This window comes from Triticum dicoccoides, chromosome 7A (genome assembly GCF_002162155.2).
Source record: "Triticum dicoccoides isolate Atlit2015 ecotype Zavitan chromosome 7A, WEW_v2.0, whole genome shotgun sequence".
Classification (NCBI taxonomy): Eukaryota; Viridiplantae; Streptophyta; class Magnoliopsida; order Poales; family Poaceae; genus Triticum; species Triticum dicoccoides.
Genome location: NC_041392.1, coordinates 153,319,344 through 153,338,660, shown reverse-complemented (window position 1 = coordinate 153,338,660; position 19,317 = coordinate 153,319,344).

The window sequence follows — 19,317 nt, the reverse complement described above, 5'->3', positions numbered from 1 at the left end:
ATTAAATCAACCTTGTCCAAAGCACGGATCAAAGGAGAAGCCAGCTTCGCATCTTTGGAAGGATTGTTTCATCATGCGGGAGTTCAAGAATTCCAATATGTTTCAATATGACAATGGCCCGCCCGGTGGTTCACGAGGCGGTTTTCATGGGCCGGGTTATGGAGGCGGCAGCTCCGGTTCAGGATTCCAAGGCAATCAGACCGGACATGGCAATCAAGGTAATCAGGGCAATCAGGGAGGTTATAACCATCAGGGGAATCAGCAGCAGCAGCAGCAGTCGGGTTATCAGAGCAATCTGAAGAAGTTGAATAGTAGGCAGTATCATGTCTTTACCACTAGCTTGTGTAAGCGTGATCAGAAGCTTCACAAGAGGGACGCGAACTCCGTTGAACCGGTGGTGCCTCAGTATTTGTGCTGGTCTGAACAACCCATTTTATGGAGTCGGGAGGATCATCCGCCCTGGGTTGATAATCCGGGTCATCTGGCCTTAGTGGTGGCTCCTCAAGTCGGGGGCTACAAGTTCACCAAAGTTCTTATGGATGGAGGGAGCAGTATCAATATCCTTTACTATGATACCTTCCGTCGCATGGGGCTGACAGACAAGAGTCTTAAACCGTCGAACACCGTCTTTCATGGAGTGTGCCTGGTAAATTGGCGTACCCAGTTGGCAAGATAGCCCTAGAGGTGGCTTTTGGAGACGATCATGATTCAAGATCAGAAACTTTGACTTTTGAAGTGGTGAAAATCAAGAGTCCATATCATGACCTGTTCGGAAGGCCGGCTTATGCTAAGTTCATGGCGAGGCCGTGTTATGTTTATCTCCAGCTTAAGATGCCGGGTCATAAGGGGACCATCACGGTACATGGGATCAGGAAGATTGCTTTAGAATGTGAAGAAGGGGATGCGGCTTATGCTGAGTCAGTTTGCGCCACAGAGGAGATGAAATTTTATAAGGACAATGTTGATCCGGCAGATATGACTTCTCTGAAGAAGCCAACTACAGAGCATGATCCGGCGCTGAAATTTAAATCGGCTGCAGACACTAAAATGGTTGATTTTATTCCTGGCGATTCATCTCAGCAGTTCAGCATTAGCGCTAACCTGGATCCGAAATAGGAAAGCGCGCTCACCGAGTTCATCCGTGAGAACCGGGACATCTTTGCATGGAAGCCTTCTGACATGCCAGGTGTACCGAGGGAACTCGCTGAGCACACCCTTAATATAGATCCTAAGTTCAAACCGGTCAGGCAATTTCTCCCCCGCTTCAACGAAGAGAGACGTAAGGCTATTGGTGAGGAGGTAGCCCGGCTTTTGGTGGCAGGGTTTATCGTGGAGGTTTTTCACCTCGAGTGGCTAGCTAATCTGGTGCTGGTACTTAATAAAAATGGCACTTGGTGTACGTGTGTGGATTACACAGACTTGAACAAGGCCTGTCCAGCTGATCCCTTTGCTCTCCCGCGTATTGATCAGATTATTGATGCTACGGCGGGTTGTGACCGTTTGTGTTTTTTGGATGCTTATTCTGGTTATCATCAGATCAGAATGGCAGTTAAGGACCAGGAGAAGACATCTTTCATAACTCCCTTTGGGGCCTTTTGCTATGTATCCATGCCTTTTGGGCTCAAGAGTGCACAGGCGACTTATCAGCGCTGTGTTTAGAATTGTCTTCATAAACAGATTGGGCGCAATGTTCATGCTTATGTGGATGACATTGTGGTGAAATCTAGGAAATAGGAAACCTTGATAGATGACCTGAGGGAGACCTTTGATAACCTCCGGGTCTATAAGATGATGCTTAATCCGGCTAAGTGTGTCTTTGGTGTTCCGGCAGGCAAGCTCTTAGGTTTTCTGGTGTCTAATAGAGGCATTGAGGCTAATCTGGATAAGATCACGGCTATCACATCTCTGGCTAAACCGGCATGTATCAATGATGTTCAACGTTTGGCGGGCTGAATTGCAGCTTTAAGGTGGTTTATCAGCCGCCTTGGGGAGAAGGTTATCCCTTTGTATCAGATGCTAAAGAAAACGGATGATTTCGTCTAGAGTGACATGGCTGATAAAGCGTTTGAGGATTTGAAGAGATAGTTGGCCGAACCGCCCGTTCTTGCGGCTCCGATCGACAAAGAGCCCTTATTGCTATATGTGGCTGCTAATGCCATGTTAGTGTGGCTATTGTGGTAGAGCGGAAGGAGGCCGGAAAGGAGTATCCGGTTCAACGTCCGGTTTATTACATTAGTGAGGTGCTTATTGAATCAAAGCAGAGGTACTCGCATTGGCAGAAGTTGGTGTATGGAGTTTTCATGGCAAGCCAGAAGCTCGAGCATTATTTTCAAGGTCATCCCATCACAGTCGTTAGTTCAGCCCCTCTGGGAGATATCATCCAAAACAGAGAGGCGACTGGCCGGATTGCCATGTGGGCTATTGAGCTTGGACCTCACGGGATAAACCATACGCCTCGCACAGCAATCAAATCACAAGCACTTATGGATTTCATTAATGATTGGACAGAGTTGCAGGCACTGGAGGAGAAGCCAGATAACACATACCGGACTATTCATTTTGATGGGTCTAGACAATTGGAGGGCTCGAGGGCTGGAGTCATACTAACTTCCCCATAGGTGACAAGTTTTGTTATGTTCTCCGTTTAATGTTCCCTTGTACTAACAATGCAGTTGAGTATGAGGCCTTGCTCCATGGCCTTCGGATGGCTAAGGAGATGAATTTAAGCCGAGTTAAGTGCTTCAGTGACTCGGACCTGGTGGCTCAGTAGGTATCTGGCACTTGGGATTCTAAGGATCCAATCATGGCTACATATCGACGAGAGGTGGACATAGTGGCTGGTCATTTCAAGGGTTATCAAGTTGACCATATAGACTGGCGAAAGAATGAAGCAGCGGACGCTTTAAGTCATCTAGGCTCTCAGCGTAAACCGGTGCCACCTAATGTCTTCCTCGACGTACTTCATAATCCGTCGGTCAAGATACCCACAGAGGAGGAGTTGGCTATTCCTGACCCGGAGGCCCAGTTGGTAGTAGCTCTTCATGTTATGTCGGATTGGACAGTCCCATACCTGGCCTATATGAACCGGGGAGAGTTACCTGGCAATGAAACCTTGGCCCGGCAGATAATCCGATGATCTAAGTCGATGACCATTATCAATGGGGAGTTACATCGTTACAGCGTGACAGGGGAGATTCAGCGTTGTGTGTCTCCTCAAGAAGGTTGTGATATTTTGTGAGAGATCCATGAAGGAGATTGTGGTCACCACGCTGGATCGAAATCCTTGATGGCTAAGGCTTTTCATCACGGCTTCTATTGGTTGACGGCTCGTGCTGATGCTGAGGATTTAGTAAGAAGGTGTGACGGTTGTCAGAAATTTGCACGCCACGCTCATGTTTCGGCTCAGGAGTTGAGAATGATTCCAATCACCTGGCCGTTTGCAACTTGGGGGCTAGATATGGTTGGACCCTTTAAGAGGTCCAAGGACAAAAAGACCCACCTGTTGGTGGCGGTTGACAAGTTTACCAAGCGGGTAGAGGCAGAGCCAGTCAGTAAGTGTGATCCAGCCATGGCGGTCCAATTCATCAAAAAGGTGATATTCTGGTTTGGTTTACCACACAACATTATAATTGATAATGGTACTAATCTGTCCAAGGGTGCTATGGAAGAATTTGGTCAACGTGGGTGTCGGTGTCAAAACCGGCGGATCTCGGGTAGGGGGTCCCGAACTGTGCGTCTAGGCGGATGGTAACAGGAGACAAGGGACACGATGCTTTTACCCAGGTTCAGGCCCTCTCGATGGAGGCAAAACCCTACTCCTGCTTGATTAATATTGATGATATGGGTAGTACAAGAGTAGATCTACCACGAGATCAAGGAGGCTAAACCCTAGAAGCTAGCCTATGGTATGATTGTCGTTCGTCCTACGGACTAAAACCCTCCGGTTTATATAGACACCGGAGAGGGCTAGGGTTACACAGAGTCGGTTACAATGGTAGGAGATCTACATATCCGTATCGCCAAGCTTGCCTTCCACGCCAAGGAAAGTCCCTTCCGGACACGGGACGAAGTCTTCAATCTTGTATCTTCATAGTCCAGGAGTCAGGACGAAGGTATAGTCCGGCTATCCGGACACCCCCTAATCCAGGACTCCCTCAGTAGTCCCTGAACCAGGCTTCAATGACGATGAGTCCGGCGTGCAGATTGTCTTCGGCATTGCAAGGCGGGTTCCTCCTCCAAGTACTTCACAGAAGGTTTTCGAACCCAAGGATAGTGTCCGGCTCTGCAAAATAAGTTTCCACATATTGCGATAGAGAGAATAATATTTACACAAATCTAATCTGCTGACGTATTCCATAGCGTGACATCACACCACGTCCAAGCCCTTATTCGAATAGTTTACTGTCCCACCTCAGCGCGTTTTGCGAGGCAGTTTCCTTGGCACGTCCTTTCAAAGCAGATATCGTGTCCCCTTCATTTATGGCATTCTCATCAATACGGGCGTGGGTAACCCAGTCATACCCGTTGGTATGTTTTCTCGATCAAAGGCGAGTCCCAAACGGTCACGGGGAGGGCCCTTGGTATTCAACCTCTTATAAAGCGACCAAGGCCTTACTCCTTTCTTTCAATCTCAAACGAGTTCGCCCTTCGCCTCGAGTTCCAACACCCAAGGCTCCAGATTTCGGGTGCTTCGGACCTTCGATGATGTCCGGTTCCGACCTTCGACACCGATGGATGCCCTTCTTCGTCACGGAGGAGGACGTGCTGAAGTTGAGAGAGGCCAGGTTCTTGACCGGCGAAATCTCGCATAGGCTGCCTGCTCAAGGGCAGGTCATTCCCACTCCCAAGCCTGGTGAGAGTGTGGTGTTCATGTCTCACTTCCTTCGGGGGCTAGGCTTCCCGACGGATCCCTTCGTGAGGGGGCTCATGTTTTATTATGGGTTGAAATTTCACGACTTAGCTCCAGAGTCCATCCTCCATATTTCCTCATTCATCGTCGTGTGTGAAGCCTTCCTCCGTATTACTCCTCACTTCGGACTATGGCTCAAGACCTTCAAAGTAGAGCCGAAGATGATCGAGGGACGGCACGCGGAGTGCGGAGGTGCTTTTATAAGCAAGAATGCTGGTGCTCCATGGCCCGAGGGCTCTTTTCAAGAGGAGTCCAGCTTATGGCAACGAGAGTGGTTTTACATCACCGTTCCCAGGGGCACCAAGTGGGTGGCGCCACCTGCCTTTCGCTCGGGTCCCCCACCACAGCTAGTGTCATGGGTCAATAAAGGACTGGACTGGGGCCCATCCAAGGACGTGCCCTTGTTGCAGGGCCGCATTCGAGATCTCTTAGAAAGAGACATTAGCCTGGTCATGGTGACGCAGGTCATGTTGATCCGCCGAGCCTTGCCCGGAAAACATCGCCCCCTTCGCCTGTGGGAGTTCAATCCGGAGGGACCAGAAGCTCTCCAGCATTTCATGGGCGCAACGCCCGTGGAGATGTACAAATTGTTCTTCGGATCACAAGCAATGTGTCCGGACTTGACCGAGGACGCAGGCCTGAGCTGCAATCGCCCGGATACTCAAGTAAGTAGCCTTGTGCCCGGACTCTCTATCCGTATATTTATCATAAAATTGCCCCTAAAAGAGCTGTCCTTTAAACATGAGTGGATAGCGAAAGCAAAGCTAATCAGGTGTCTGGCCCCCCTCCCCGAGACCACGCCGGATCCTGTGCTAGTCAGGATGTTGGAGGTTGTGCCTTCGGAGGAAAGCGAGGGAGGGGACAAGGAAGCTACAGCCTCCTCAAGGGAAGAAGAGGACCGCCTTTGACGACCCGGAGACCATGGCCTCAAAGCAGGGGAAGAAATCTTCGTCAGAGGGTCCTGCGCCGGGGGATACTTCGGCCGAATTATGCCCTCAAGGGGATCAGCCCTCCACCGAGCCGTAAGTAGAGAGGACTTTTTATTTTTAAGAAATGAGAGAAATCCTTGTGTTATATCTGAGAAGACTAATCAAAAATTTACCTTGTAGCTTGGACCTTATCCCTTCTCAGCAAAGCTCGTCTTTAGGGGATCTTCTTCCGGAGATGATGGAGGGCGGAACGCCTCCCCCTGCCATACCTCCTTGCGAGGCGGGCGACCCTGAGGTATCGTCGCGGAGGGTTTCTCTGAATCCGGCAGGGCCGGATGGTAGTCATATGGCCCCCCAAAGCCCTCCGCGTCCGGCCTTCGAAAAGGGACATCATACGAGTCTGGCACCGTTTGGTGCGCGGTCGGAGGAGCTGGAGGATCTGCTAGGGCGAGCATCTATCTCAGAGGAGCACCGTGCATTGATGGGTACGGTGATTGAGAGGATTTCATCCGCGGAGAGCGGATTGCACAAGGCCGTCAGGAGTTTACTGACAGGTTTTGAGGTACGTGAAATAATGTACCCTTTTTGGACAGTTGCGCACAAATAAGATGCGCCCTGTGTAGATAGTAGCCCCTGAGACTCTGTGCATTGTCAAAAGTGACGGCGCGCAGAGGATCATAATCCCAGGTCTAATATGCCGCCTTCATACGTAGGTGGCGAAGTGTCGGGTGGCCAGCTGGACTGATGAATTTGCCGAGCTAAAGCGGCAACTTGCCGTGGCAGATTCCGACATCGCGCTTGTCAACAAGTGGCTTGACGAGGCACAAGGTATGTAATTACTCCGGCGGCACCTGGTAAGAGGAGCTTTATGCCAGTATCTTACAATGTGTGCGCTTGATGCAGATGGTGCTGCTGCCATGTAGAATCTTTGGGTGGAACTTGCCCGAGCCAAGGAGCAAGCCAGGAAAAGTGATGTGGCTGCCGGAAAGGCAATTGAAGAGCTGAAAGCCGAACAGGCTGCTCACTGCCGAAGCAAGAAGGAAATGGCCGAGATGGCTGTGAAGCTGATGACCGTTGCAAGCTTCTTGAAAAAGAAGATTAGGCGGAACGGGCGGACCTGGAGAAGGCCGTTGCCGATGCCAAGGATGCTCGCTCTACGGTGAGAGCTATGAAGGAGGAGCTGCGTCAGGCCGGAGAGATCGCGGCTGGAAAGCCCTTTATGCTGCGGAGGAAGTTCTGTGATCCTAAACATGCTCCGTTAGACCGGATGTGAAGTACGGCAGACACCTATCTGGATTTGGCAGCGAGTGCCGCAGATGCGGCCGAACACTTCCGAGATCAAGAAGATCGCGAAGTGGAAAAGCTCTTTTGGTCGCAGTTCCACAATCCGGAGCGTCCACTGTCATTAGCCGATCGTTTGGCAGAATGGGCCGAGCTAAATAGGTTGTCCGGACTCGCCATGAAGTATGTCATGAGTCCTCTGTGGCCAGAGAGGCCAGAGCCGAAAAGTTATTTCAACTTGGTGCAACAGTTCCTTGGTGCGGTGCCGCATATCAATGCGATGAAGAGGTCAGCGTCCATAGAGGGTGCATGGATGGCTCTTGCCCGTGTCAAGACATACTGGGCGGAAATGGAGGCCACCGTTATTGCATCCCCAGATTCGGATGGAAGCCGAGTACCTGCCGAGCACTATTTTCAGGAAGTTCTGCAAGGCGCTCGTTTAATAGAGATGCAGTGCTCGAAGGATACTATATTCGAATAGCATATATTATTGTAAAACAATATTTTGATAAATTGTAGAAGCTTTTTATACTTGTGCCTGCAAGTATTATAATACCTCCTGTGCGGCTGTTTAACATATATGTATATATAATCTGAAACATGGCAGTCGTCGGCTTCAGCCCCCACACACATAATGCGGGGGTGTTCGCAGAAGGCGCATTTTTACACTTGATCCAACATCTTGGTCCTACAAAGGAGGTGATAGCGCAGCGAACTAGGCAATCGGACTATGATGTTTTATCACTTTCACTTAGCCATAGGAGTTTGACAGTGAGGCTACTTATATAGCCCCTGGTGGCGCCTGCGCTCGCCCGAACTTGGGGCGTGTATGTGCCTGGCCGGGAAGCGGCCCTTCGTTAATGAGGAGGAATCCTAAAGATTCCGGTAAGTCATCGAGTGGTTGACCAGTTTCACGCTATATCATGACAGTCAGTTTTCGGCTTTCTCTACTAAGGTGCTCGCCTGGCCGAACCGGGGCACAATCGCAGTAGTTCTCCTGGTGCTGCCTTAGCCGATAGAGCGGAACGTAAGGTAGCAAAACACAGGAGCCGGGAAAACCCAACATTTGACCAAAGACATGATTCGGAGTTGATGCATATAAGGCCAAACTCGTGACGCCGAACACTCCCTAAGGTATTCGGTCTTTATGAGGGCGGGCGGGATAACGCCCTTAGTAATAAGCCCCTAGTGTCCAGGTACACGCAAAACTCTGACGTGGCCACATGCCAAAACGCCAGCCTCCTCCTTGGCTATACCAAGAAACCAGGGTATGTGTATCAACAAGAGACAGTAAAAGAGGTTTACGCAAGGTCTTAATCTGAAAAGAATCCTTGGAACGGGTCCCTGCTGCACGTCTGCGCCTGTGTCTCCGTTGTGCCGTATCCTGGACGGGCGTAGCACGATGTTCATCTGTAAAAGAGAGGAACTTAGTTGAAGACAGATCATGCCGAACATGAGTTATACTAAATAAACAAAGTATAAATCGAAATGGGTAAAATTGAGCTTTATTGTCTCTTGTTTTATATGCGCGGAGCCCCTAGTACAGGGGTATACGGCTATTAAGCCTTTATCAATTGTATGTTTATGCCATACTCGTCTAGCCGTGTCCGTGGTCTTGACGACCTGTTTAGGTGCTTTGGCTGGTGAAGCCGCTTTATTGTGGGGCTGTCAAGGCAACCGCACTATCTTCCGCGCAGGAGGAACACTCAATGTTTTCCCTTTAATGAAATGATGCCTCGTGGACCGGGCATCTTAAGCGTAAGAGATGCATAATGCGGTATTGCGTTAAAGCGGGCGAAAGCTTCGCGTCCCAGAAGTGCTTGATAGCTACTTGAGAATGGGGCGATGTCGAAAGTTAGCTGTTCGCGACGGAAGTTATTGGGGGAGCCGAACATAACTTCTAGCCGGAGAGAACCCATGCAACAGGCATCCAGGCCTGGCGTTACCCCTTGAAAGGAGGTTTTGCTATGGCGAATTTTTGTTGAGTCTATCCCCATGTTGCGGATTGTGTCCTGGTATAACAGGTTTAGACCACTGCCCCCGTCCATTAGGACATTTGTAAAGTGGAGTCCGCCGATTATTGGATCTAATACCAAGGCAGTCCAGCCTGCGTTCTGGATACTTCTAGAGTAACCCTGATGGTCGAAGGTGATCGGTTTTAACAACCATTGGCGAGACTCCTTTGGGATAGGCCGTATGGCACGTATCTCTGTTGGCGCCATTATGTTCATCACGTGAAGTAAGTTTACTGTTTTGACTTCTTGTGGGAAATCCTTTTGCTTCCTGGTGCTCTGCTTGTGGGGTTCATCATCGTCCTCACTTGGTGTGTCGAGCCCCTTGTGTTCGGCGTTGAGTTTGCCGGATTGCTTGAAAACCCAACAATCTCTGTGGGTATGGTTCGCAGGCTTCCCGGGAGTACTGTGTATTTGACATATCTTGTCCAAGATTTTGTTTAAGTTGGACAGCTCGTCCCTATTATCCTTGAGGGGCGTCTTTCTCTGATTCTGCCGCGAGCTTTTGAATCCGGCGTTGACCGCCATGCTCTTTGGGCTGTTTCTCTTATTCCGGCGCTAGTCCTTGCTGCGTCGGGGTTTTCCGTTTCCATCCCTAACTTCGGATGTACTTGGGTCACTGGTGCTACATCTTGCCAACTAGTTGTCCTCTCCTGCGCAAAAGCGGGTCATGAGGCTTGTTAATGCGGCCATTGTTCTTGGCTTTTCTTGGCCGAGGTGTCTGGCGAGCCATTCGTCTCGAACGTTATGCTTAAAAGCTGCTAGGGCTTCGGTGTCCGGACAATCGACTATCTGATTCTTTTTAGTAAGAAATCTGTTCTAGAATTTCTGGGCTGACTCTCTGGGCTGTTGAGTTCTGTGACTGAGATCGTCTGCATCCGGAGGGCGGACATAGGTCCCTTGAAAATTTGCCCGGAAAGCATCCTCAAGCTCTTCCCAACTTCAATGGTGTTTTCAGGAAGGCATTTGAGCCAATGCCGGGCTGGCCCTTGAAGCTTGAGGGGTAAGTATTTTATGCCGTGGAGGTCATCTCCTCTGGCCATGTGTATGTGGAGGATATAATCCTCGATCCAGACCCCAGGGTCTGTTGTTCCGTCGTACGCCTCTATGTTTATGGGCTTGAATCCCGCTGGAAATTCATGGTCCAGCACCTCATCGGTGAAACATAGGGGGTGTGCGGCACCCCTGTATTTGGGTGTGCCGTGATGTTCAGATATTTTTTGTGTTGCATTGCTTGCTAGAGCTTGCTTTCTTGGCCCATAGATAGATCTAGCTGGGCCATCTTTTTGATGCGGATCCTTTGGCGGCACCGCGTGCCGGCTTGTGTGCGGCACCGCGTGCCGCTTCATGCTGGCCATGCGGTCGTCTATCCGACTGGGTGGCTTTCCTATTTTTTGACTGCGGGGGCTCTAAGGCCTCCTCGTCAAATTCAGGCAGTAACTTTTGCTTTGGATAGCTTTTTGTGTGGTGACTATCGCCATATTTGTCTGCGGTGTTGCGTACTTTGCTCCATCTGATTCTGAGTGCATCTTCCGCAGTTTTGAGCTTCCGCTTCTGCTTTTTCAGGCTACGCGCAGTGGCGACGAGCCTTTTGTGGAGGTTCTTCTGCTCCATGAGCCTATCCGGCGTAAGGTCGTCTGGACTGTTGTTTTCGCTGGGGATGGGGTGTTCGGTTTGTTTATCCAAGTTGCCCTGTTCGGACGGTTGCTCGAAGGCATGTTCTTCATCCGCCGGCTCGTCCTACTCTATGGCTGGGTCTGTATGGCTGCTGTCTTTGTCGAGGCGGGGCTTAGAGCGGCGCTTATGTCGCCGCTTTGATTGCTTTTCGAGTGAACGATCCCTCGTTGCATCCCTGTGTTCCTCATCATCGCTTCCTTTGGGCGTGTCCACCATGTATACATCATGAGATGAGGTGGCTGTCCAGTGCCTTATAGGCGTTGGTTCATGTTCATCTCCTACATTGTCGTCCATACCATCGATGTCTTCGGAGTCTAAGTCGAGCACGTCATTTAAATTATCGACAGTGGCTACGAAGTGGGTGGTGGGTGGGCATCGAATTTCTTCTTCGTCCACATCCCAATCCTGCCGGTCATAGTCCGGCCAGGACTCTCCTGACAAAGAGAGAGACCTGAGTGAATTCAGAATGTCACCGAGGGGCGAGTGCTGAAAGATGTCTGTGGCGTTGAACTCCATGATCGACGCCCAATCGGATTCATCGGTAGGGGCGCGGGGGGCTCGGAGTCCGGAGAGGAGTCCGGCATCTTGGAGTCACGGGCTTCGCAGAGGACAAAGTTGGTGTTTGGCTTGATTGCCGTAGAGATTGCAGCCCCCGAGGCGGTGTCTAACCACCCATCCTCGATTGGTGTGGTCGGCTCCGAGCCAAGGGTTGGAGTGGACACATGTGTGGCCTCCAGGGCACTGTTTGGCGGCAGAGCTAGATAATGCCCACCGGGAAAGTGTGGTGCGCTCGGCTGCGGCTCAGGTTCGTCGAAGATCAAGTCTCCGCGGTCATCCGCTGTGTAGTTTAAACTTCCAAATCTGACCTGACAGCCAGGGGCGTAACTTTCAATCTGCTCTAGATGACCAAGCAAATTGGCCCGACGTGCAAAGCTGCCGAATACGAAGATCTGTCCGGGGAGAAAGGTCTCACCCTGGACCGCATCGCTGTTGATGATCGGAGGAGCCATCGGGCCTAAAAGTGACGACACAGAGAAACTCTCAATGAAAGCACCAATGTCGGTGTCAAAACCGGCGGATCTTGGGTAGGGGGTCCCGAACTATGCGTCTAGGCGGATGGTAACAAGAGACAAGGGACACAATGCTTTTACCCAGGTTCGGGCCCTCTCGATGGAGGTAAAACCCTACTCCTGCTTGATTAATATTGATGATATGGGTAGTACAAGAGTAGATCTACCACAAGATCAAGGAGGCTAAACCCTAGAAGCTAGCCTATGGTATGATTGTCATTCGTCCTATGAACTAAAATCCTCTGGTTTATATAGACACCGGAGAGGGCTAGGGTTACACAGAGTCGGTTACAATGGTAGGAGATCTACATATCCGTATCGCCAAGCTTGCCTTCCACGCCAAGGAAAGTCCCTTCCGGACACGGGACGAAGTCTTCAATCTTGTATCTTCATAGTCCAGGAGTCCGGCCAAAGGTATAGTCCGGCTATCCGGACACCCCCTAATCCAGGACTCCCTCAGTGAGCACATTCGGCTTGATGTGTCATCAGTGGCTCACCCCCAATCTAATGGTCAAGCAGAGAGGGCAAATCAAGAAATTTTGAGAGGTATTAAACCCCGGCTTATGGTTCCTTTAAAGCGGACGCCGGGTTGTTGGGTGGAGGAGTTACCTTCCGTGTTATGGAGTATCAACACCACACCAAACAGATCTACGGGTTACACGCCTTTCTTCATGGTTTACGAAGCAGAGGCGGTTCTTCCTAGTGACATCCGTCATGACTCACGCCGTGTGGCGGCTTACGTTGAAGCTGAGAATGAGAACGCACGTCAGGACTCACTGGACCTGTTAGATGAGGAGCGTGATCTAGCAGCGGCGCATTCGGCGATTTATCAACAAAGATCTCCGACATTATCACAGCCGCCGGGTTAAGACCAGAACTTTTCAAGAGGGTGATCTGGTGCTCCGGTTCATCTAGGATCAGACTGAGATGCACAAGTTATCCCCACCTTGGGAAGGACCTTTTGTGGTCAGCAAAGATTTGCACAATGGATCATACTACCTTATCGATGTTCGAGAGCACAAAGACTCACGTAAATTGGAGGAGGAGACCCAGCGGCCATGGAATATAGCTCTTCTTCGGCCTCACTATACTTGAGCCACAGGCTCTTCTTATGTACATTCTTATGACAATGTATATATTTTGTAATAAACCGGAGCCTCAGCTAAAGCGGGGTATCTGTTGTTTTTTTACATCGTGTGTGGTTACATGGAGGCTTCTACTTATAAAATGAAGTTCTACTAACCCGGCTTATAAAGCCACACAGATATAAAGGAAATCACTAGGGGGCTTGGTTGTATTTACACCATAGCTACACCTCTTGATAGGCTTAAAGCCAAAAAGGAAATTATGTGGAACCGAAGAGAGTCTGTTGCAAAAAGCACAGCTCAAACATAGGTACCCGCTGAGCACAACTCAAATATTACTTGGGGCTCCTTGCTTCTCAAAGAACAACGAGCTTGCACCATTGTAATAGGCTATCAAGCCAGGCTTGGAAGCCAGGTGTATTCACCTAAAACCCCGGGTTATCCTGCCTCTTTAAATAAGCCACTCCATCCAGGTAAACCTGGTATGACCCATCGAACGTTTGACAAGTCAATCTCATAGACCCTGAACTTGTCAAAGTTAAAATGATGATTGGTTAAAGATTGAGGTCCATCTTCAAAGGCTTTGAAAAATGGTTTAACTCAGCGGCCTGGCAGCCCATGAAAAACCTCGATTTAGGGCCTGGTAGCCCATGAAAAGCCTTGCATATTTTTCTTGTATTTGTTGAAAATGTTTTAACCTCTTTTGATAAGGGATTTATGAATATTTTCTGATAAACCGGTGTATATTACAACCCGGCATGGCTTTCGACGCTCAGTTGTCAGTACATGACCAGTTCTAAACCGACATTAATTTGATCCGGTCTAGTTTTGACTAGAAGTCACCAGAATTATATGAGCAAACCAGTGGTTATCATAACCCGGTATGGTTTTTATATGAACCAGCAAGGAGGAAAGGAGTCATCAATACTCCAGATTGGTGTTTTCACCCTTACTATAACAACAGTTGGACAGCCAACGAGATATATCATAGGTATCGTCTATTTTATATCTGGTTATTACAATCTTGGTTATCCATCCAAGCTATGCATATATTTTGGGCATCATAACCCGTCCAGTGGTAAACCACTAGGACACTTTCAAGTTCTTATATGCAGGAACAAGTTAAATCAACGCCAGAATGGACTATGCATATAATAGATGCCAAAGGCATGGCAAGTTATCAGTATCAAGCAAAATAAATATGCTCGATGGCATAACAGCAAGTGTTTGAACTAGCCTATTACAAGGCGCTTTAAATGCCCTCCAGGAATAATTGTTTCCATAACAAGTGGTAGACGGCGACAGCTAAACCGGCCTCCGGTTCAAGATTCATCATCAGGATGACTTGAAGATTGCGGATCATCTTGAGTTGGTGCATCCTCCTCCTTTCTACCCAGTGGCTGGAAATCAATTGTTGTCCAATCAATTCTGGTTAACGCTTGGAATACGACTTCTTCACTTATAAGAGGGGAAGCATCAATGTCAGGAGCTTAAGTGTGCTTACGGATTGGCGGAACAAGATCTACTACATCATGAATCGGTGCAGGACATTTTTTCTGATCAACATCATAAACCGGTTGATAATGAGATAGATCTGTGTCATCCGCCAATTTGCTTGCTATAGGCCGCATTTCCCTTGTCAGCCTTCGGAGATCATCATTGTTGAATTATGTACCATCTTCCTTCACGCTTGGGTAGCCTTGGCCGATATCTGCCGGTTCAAGACCTGGAATCCATGCCTTGGCCCGGATTAGCGCAGTCAATGCGCATGACCTTGCAGCTGATTTTTTAAGTTCCTCCAGCCGGGCAGGCAACATGGACAACTTCTTGATGGTTTCTTTTATCAGCGATGGAGGAGGCATGTTGTACACAACAGTGTAGATAGCCCGTTGGGATCCGGAATACAATTGTTCTATCAAGGTGTAGGCTGCTTTCAGCTTCATCCGCATATCAGAGCCTAGATGAGTAATACGGGTCCCTGTAGCATTGTGAGCATCAGTAAAATGGTGACTGCTAAGGTAAAGGGGACTTGAAGCATGCCAGATGAGGGCGCTTACCAAATATAGCATAAGTCAGAGCGTTTATTTGCCGCTTTAAACCGGTTAGTTCCTCAACCACCGATTTAAGGGCTGCTTCTGCATCTTCGGCTTTCTTGGCTAAAGCGGCCTTCTCAGCATCCCAATCTGCACGTTCCTTCTTAAAATTTTCCTTCAGCTTCTCCATGGCTGCTAAGGCTTTGGTCAGTTCCTCCTTGGCTTTGGAAGCCTTCGCTTGCTAAGACTTGATGTTTTCTTGAAGATCAGCGGTTTGGGAGTCCTTTTTGCTCAGCTCAGCCTATAAAGGAATGACATATCATCAGTGGGATGTATATATTTGAAGTACCAAGCACATAACAAGTTATGCACTTTGTACTTGGGGGATAATTCCTATTTCCTTTGTTATCAGAAATTTTTGCAAGTCCCAAATACAACGCAAAACATTATCTTTGGCACTTGGGGGATAATGTACATTTGTTCAAATCGGAGCATTGGTTAAAATCTCGGTTCACCTTGGAAAGATAAACCGGCCCTTGGGGACTACACAGATGAAAACTATAGGAATGCAACGATAAAGTGCTGGTTTAATTCCAAAGGATCACCTGGCCTATGGAAGATAAGCATGCAAGGATTGAGATATTACAAAATCCCGATTTACGATTACTATCATAAACCGGCCCTTGGGGGCTACTAGAGTCGGTATTTGCAATTGGACTTAAGAAATGGAAAAGTTATATCATTACCTCATAGCGCTCCTTCATCGGATTCACTAAACCGGCTTCATAGTCACGGTTTGTGTGCAGACAGTTTAGAAAGCCAGAGTGGAGTTCTTGAACACTGAAGTCGGCATAGCTTGATAAGTCGGTGTTCCACTTGCCTTTCTCCATGGCAGCATGTTCTTCTTTGCCACTATGTTTCGCCAATACAACAGAATGGCCAGGAGAGGTGTGGCCAATACCGGTAATAATAACCTCATCTCCTTTATCTCCAACAGCCTTTTCTGGAGTTGATGGAGTGTCAGTAGTCTTCACTTGACTAGAAGATCCGTCATCAGCCCGGATTGGACTTGCCGGTTTATCATCTGGCACATCGGTATCAACTTCTGCTTGTTCGTCAACATTATGATCTTGAGGGGGCGGTTCATCAAATGTGGCCTCAGTATTTGGACCTTCCGGTTCCGTAGTCAGCTCCGGTTCAATCACCACATGATCATCATACAGGTTGTTCACCCAGGCCTTCTTACTGGGTCTGGCCTTGGCTCTAAAAAAGAACAGATGCAAAGGTTAGCATAGCATATAAAGTGTCAAACATCAAAAGATTGGGTTGAAATACTTACCCAGCCACGGTTTTAAGAGGAGGGAGTTGTGTGGTCGTGGATTCGCCGGATGAGGAAGGAGGTGTCACCTGATAATTCGAATCGAACAGATTAAGAGGTTGTCGGAAAAAGCCTTCCTTGGGATAAGAAGTATCAGAAGTGGGTGAGAACTCGGGTCGGCGTTTTCGAACCGGGGTGTTCGGTAAACCGGTCGAGGTGACCGTTTGGCCGCTGTGCTGGGTTGTGCGGCGAGCCTCGTGCTGCTGCTTCTTCAAAAGAAATTTTGGGTCCAAGTGAGCGAGAGGGTGAGAAAAATCTTACTTTCCGGACTGCTTGATGGATTTTTTGTGTTGGTAGAGAGTCTAAACCGGAGGAAAGGATAATTACCTCTGCATCGTCAGATTGGCTTCCCTCAACGTACTCCTGATAAGTATCATTGTCAATGAGATGCATGAAAAGTGAACCAAGTGAATCAAGTTCTACCTTTGCATCCGGTTCGTTCGGGTCGTCATCAAGCTCTAAACCGATGGATTCAGGTGCCTTCCTTTTTGTGGTTTTCTTGACGACTTTCGTTTTAGGACAAGAAGGCTTCGCCGCTTTCTCCTGAGGCTTCTTTTTCCAGAACGAATCATCACCCTGTTTAAAGATGGGCAGAGGGTATTCAAAGATTGCACAGTCCAAAAATATCAGGCATAAAGCGGAAGTACAGACAATACTTACAGCGGGCGGTTTGTTTTGCATGCAAAAGGGGCTTAACCCAGTCTTGCTGCAGACAGCTTCCGGTTCATTCAACATTTTCTTGACTGACTCAGTGACTTCCTCATCTGTTAGCTGAATATTGATATGACATTGGGAGTCTTGTACGTCACCAGTATACTCACACATTAAACCGGCGTGGCGACTTAACGGTAGGATACTCCAGGATATCTAGCAACGGACGAAGTCCACACCTGTTAAACCGTTGTCCATAAAGGCTCTAAGCTTGGCGAGTTGAGGTGCGTATGAGACCCGTTCCTGGGCACTTAAGTCACTGCAGAAGCGGATGAGTATTAGCGAGCCGGTGAGCACGATAACCCGGCAGAGGGTTCTCATCTTCAGGAGAGGTGTCTCTGCAATAGAACCAAGTTTGATTCCACTCTTTTGGGTGACTGTGAAGTTTGGCATGAGGAAACTCAACCTCTTTCCTTTTCTGAATAGAGACACCGCCAAGTTCAGTATTGGGTCCGTCTACAAATTCAGTGCGACGGTTTAAATGGAAGAAATCCCGGAACAGCTCGACAGTTGGTTCTTCTTGTAGGTACGCTTCACAAAAAACTTGAAAGTTGCATATATTGGATACCGAGTTGGGTCCAATGTCTTGAGGGTGGATCCGAAAGCTAGCAAGTACATCTTGGAAAAACTTAGATCCGAGCGGTTTAAAGCGACGGCCTATATGATCAACAAACACCACTACTTCACCTTGTTTGGGGGTAGGAGGATTTTCCGGCCCAGGAACTCGCCACCGGATTTCATTTTTCTTCGGTAAGGTACTAATCTTGACCATTCCATTCAGTTGCTCCTCTATAACCCGGGAAGGGACCCAATTACAGGAATAGAACTGTTTGGCCATTGCAAGTGAAGAGCTAGAAAGAAAATAATGTCGGTTTATGGTTCATTAATGACAAGGCGTATGGCACAACAGGTTGAGGAGAAAGGAATTTAAGCAGATAATATAGTTAAATTAGAGGCTGATGTAGTTATGAATGGTAAAGCAATAAGCAGAAGTAGAGGTATAGGCATATTGTTAAACCGGAGTATAAATGAATCGGCGGTTTAAAAGGGGACTAATGGTACCTACTAGATTATCATATTTCAAAAATTTAAACCGCCTATATTGGTGTAAGGAGTACAAATCTAAAAATACCTAAGTAAGGGGAAACAAGTTTCACAGATTTATATGAAAATTTCAGATCTAAAGCATGACAGAAACTGGAATATATTCAGGTTTAAACTTCAGGTGTTTAAATAGTTCAGCAGATCCAGATAAGTTGTTCTCAATATAAAGGGGGAGTCTAATGAGGAAAATAAGATTATGGCTACGGTCATGCAAGAATAACAGGTCCAAGCTAGCCTTTGATGCTACGGAAAGGAAAAGAGAAGAATAGCACCAGAGTTTCGATGAACTTCGATGAACAAGTGAAACCCTAAAGACAAGATCTAGGGTGGAAGGAAAGAAGGCTTACCAGTGTCACAGGAACGGCGGAGAGATGCCGCGGCTTTCTGCACCGATCAGGGTGATGCAGCGGCCAACGATGAGGCAGGGGCGGAGTTCGACGACGGCGGCGTCGCTCGGGTGAAGGGACATCGCGAGGAGGAAGAAGAGACGAGGAGGCAGCGGAGGAAAAAGAAAAAGGGGGCCTCAGCCCTATTTATAAGGCGAAGAGATAAGCGACAGGCGCGGGGGAGGATCTCAGAAATGGATATTTAATAAAGTTGTCGCCTTGATGGTTGGATGCTCATTAATAAAAGGCATCTTCGGCTTCAATGAATAGATGACATCACTGCGGTTTACTACAAAGCCGGAGGATGATGTCAGGGCGGTTTACAAGATCTATGCGGAGGTGCAAGGGCAATAATTTTTCTAAGTGTTGAAGATTGACATGAACAAGTTCAAATCAATCTGGGGCCTAATGTTGTGGATATTACTAATGGTCGTAAATCGGCCAGGAGTAGCCGGGTTAACTCTATGAGGATTAGAAGCCCAGGAAGACAAAGGTTGGTGGCGCTTTATGAAGGCCCAAGGCCCAAAGGCGGGTTAAGGCATGTAGATGTAAACCGACTTTCTCATGTAACTTGTATTGTAAGATAGGAAGGATAGAGACCGATTTGGACACGTTGATGATCCGGCCTCGGGACTTTGTAAATCAACGAGCGTCGACCTATGTATATAAAGGGATGACCCGGTGGCGGTTTAGGGACAATAGACAACAACAATTCGAAGCCAGGCAAAGCAGATTCGCTCCC